Source organism: Belonocnema kinseyi, chromosome 5, assembly GCF_010883055.1.
Source record: "Belonocnema kinseyi isolate 2016_QV_RU_SX_M_011 chromosome 5, B_treatae_v1, whole genome shotgun sequence".
In the NCBI taxonomy this organism is placed as follows: domain Eukaryota; kingdom Metazoa; phylum Arthropoda; class Insecta; order Hymenoptera; family Cynipidae; genus Belonocnema; species Belonocnema kinseyi.
In genome coordinates this window covers 33,430,053-33,433,326 of record NC_046661.1, presented here as the reverse complement: position 1 = coordinate 33,433,326, position 3,274 = coordinate 33,430,053, and positions in this window count along the sequence as shown.

Sequence of the window (3,274 nt, the reverse complement as noted above, 5' to 3'; positions counted from 1 at the left end):
GAAATTAAATTGCTTTATGGAAAATTTATACTTTTTGATTAAAAATTACATTTTTCGGTTGAATTATCAACTGTAAATATTTTTTGGTTGCAAATTCGTTTTTTTGTAAATGCAACTATATTGTTAAAAATTAAAATCATAATTTTTTGGTGGAAAATTCGATTATTCACTTAAAGTTTAACTACTTAGTAAAAAGATTAATTTTTTCTTATTAAGGATTCATAATTATAGTTGAAAATTCAACTATTTGCATTGAAATTAGGTTAAAAATTCAGCTTTTTTGTAGATAATACTCTTTTTGACTTTAAAATTTAAAAATTTATTAAAATGAAATTGACCTTTTTTAGTAGAAATTTAATCTTTTTGGTTAAAAATGTATCATTTTTGGTCAAAAATGCAATTGTTTGGTTAAAATATGAACTGTACATGTTCTTGAGTTTAAAAGTCGATTATTTCACTAAGAGTTGAACTACTTTGTAAAGAAAAGACTTTTTTAACAAGGTTTTATAATTATAGTTGAAAATTTAACTATTTAGTTGAAAGTTTAACTCTTTGATTCAAAACTCATATTTTCCACTTAAGAAATTCAACTTTCTGTAGATAATTCGTCTTTTTGACTTCAAAATTAAGTAATTTCGTTGAAAATTCATGTATTTTGTTTGAAATCTGTCTTTTTTTGTAGATCATTAATTTTCTTGGCTGAAAATTCATGTTGTTGGTTGACACTTCAACAACTTTGTTGAAAATAAATCTTTTACGTTTAAAATTATTTATCTTCATCTGAAAATGTAACTATTATAGGATTGATTAAAAATTAATCGTATATATTGGGTAAGTTTGAAAATCGTTTCTTTTATGGAACATTAATCTTCTTGGTCAAAAATTCACCTTTTCCCTTGAAAATTTAACAATTTCGTTCAAAATTCGTTTTTCTTTCCTCGTTTAATTCAATTTTTTATCACAGCTTTTATCTGGAAATTGAACTATTCCATTTTTGGTTAAACTGTATCATGTAAATTGTTTTAGTTAAAACACCAATTATTTGTTAGAAAATTAATTTATTTGTTTTCGATGACTTGAAATATTATTTCAGTCTAAAATTTTTTATTTTTAACCCATTCAATTTGAAATTTTTAAATTGAAAACAGAAAATTTCGTTAATTATCAGCAATATTTGACCGTTCATTTAAAACAATCCATTACAAACAACTGCTAAAAACTACAAATTTGAACAGAATGGTTAGAAATAGAATAACTTGAATTGTTAAATTTGTAATGAGCTGAATATAAAGTTTAAACGCTAGAACTTTAATTTAAAAAAAGATTCAGAATTAATTTAAAACTTGAAATTATTTCAAATAATTTGAAACACGATTTAGACTTTTGCAGGTTTAAAAAAATAATAAGCTTTTTGAAAATTGTACAGTATTTAAAAAGAATAACAAAAATTGTTGTGATTGCTAAGAACATTGAAAATGATTTTCAATTTTGACAAATAAATTTTAAGTGAGTATTTGAAATCATTTTAAAAATTTAAAAAAAAGGATCCGGAAGATTTTAAGAAAATTTTTTTATTTTACAGTTTTTTTAATTTTAGGAAAAAATATAATTAACAAAATATATCAATTTTCAACCAAAAAGTTTACTTTTTAACAAATTAAATTAATTTTCTATCAAATAATTGGTGTTTTAACTAAAAAAATGTACAGGATAAAGTTTCAACCAAAAATTGAATAGTTCAATTTCCAGATCAAAACGATTAGTTTTTAATCAATCCTAGAATAGTTACCTTGTTGAAAATAACAGTATTTTTTTACAAAGTAATTCAACTCTTAGTGAAATAATCGACTTTTAAGCCTAAGAATATGTACAGTTCATATTTCAACCAAACAATTGCATTTTTAACCAAAAATGATACATTTTCAATCAAAAAGATTAAATCTGTACCAAAAAAGGTCAATCCAACAAAATATATGAACTTTCATCAAAATTATTTAATTTTAAAGTCAAAAAGAGTATCATCTACAAAAGAGCTGAATTTTTCACCCAAAAATATGATTTTTCAACCAACATTTTAATTGTCGACCAAATAGTTTAAATTTCTATCAAATTGTTGACTTTTAACGCCCAAAGATGCAATTTTAACAAAAAAGTAAATTTAAAAAAAAATTTAATTTGAAGGCACATATTTTGTTGGAAATTGACCTTGTTTGGTAGAAATTTAATCTTTTTGGTTGAAAATGTATCATTTTTGGTCAAAAATGGCATTGTTTGGTTGAAATATGAACCGTACATCTTCTTGGGCTTAAAAGTCGATTATTTCACTAAAAGTTGAGTTACTTTGTAAAAAAATACTGTTTTTTCAACAAGGTTTTATAATGATTGTTAAAAATTTAACTATTTGGTTGAAAGTTTAACTCTTTGATTGAAATCTCATATTTTTCGCTGAAAAAATCAATTTTTTGTAGATAATTCGTTTTTTGACTTTAAAATTAAATAATTTCGTTGAAAATTCATTTATTTTGTTTGAAATTTGACTTTCTTTGTAAATCATTAATTTTCTTGGTCGAAAATTCATGTTATTGGTTGAGAATTTAACAACTTTGTTGAAAACTTATTTTTTCGATTGAAAATTATTTTTTTATCTGAAAATGTAACTATTCTAGGATTGATTAAAAATTAATCGTTTTTATGTGGAAATTGAACTATTCAATTTTTGGTTGAAACTTTATCCAGTAAATTTTATTAGTTAAAATATCAATTATTTTATAGAAAATTAATTTAATTTGTTAAAAAGTAAACTTTTGGGTTAAAAATTGATACATTTTGTTCATTAGATTTTTTTCCTAAAATTAAAAAAACTGTAAAATAAAAAAATTTCCTTAAAATCTTCCTGATTCTTTTTTTTTTAATTTTTAAAATGTTTTCAAATACTCACTTAAAATTTATTTGTCAAAATAAAAAATCATTTTCAATGTTCTTAGCAATCACAACAATTTTTGTTATTCTTTTTAAATACTGTACAATTCTCAAAAACCTTTTTTTTGTTAAATCTGCAAAAGTCTAAATCGTGTTTTAAATTATTTGAAATAATTTTAAGTTTTAAATTAATTCTGAATCTTTTTTTTTAAATTAAAAATGTAGCGTTTAAACTTAAAATTTAGCTCATTAAAAATTTGACAATTCAAGGCTTTCTATTTCGAACCATTCTGTTCAAATTTGTATAGTTTTTAACAGTTGTTCGTAATGGATTGGTTTAAATGAACGGTCAAAT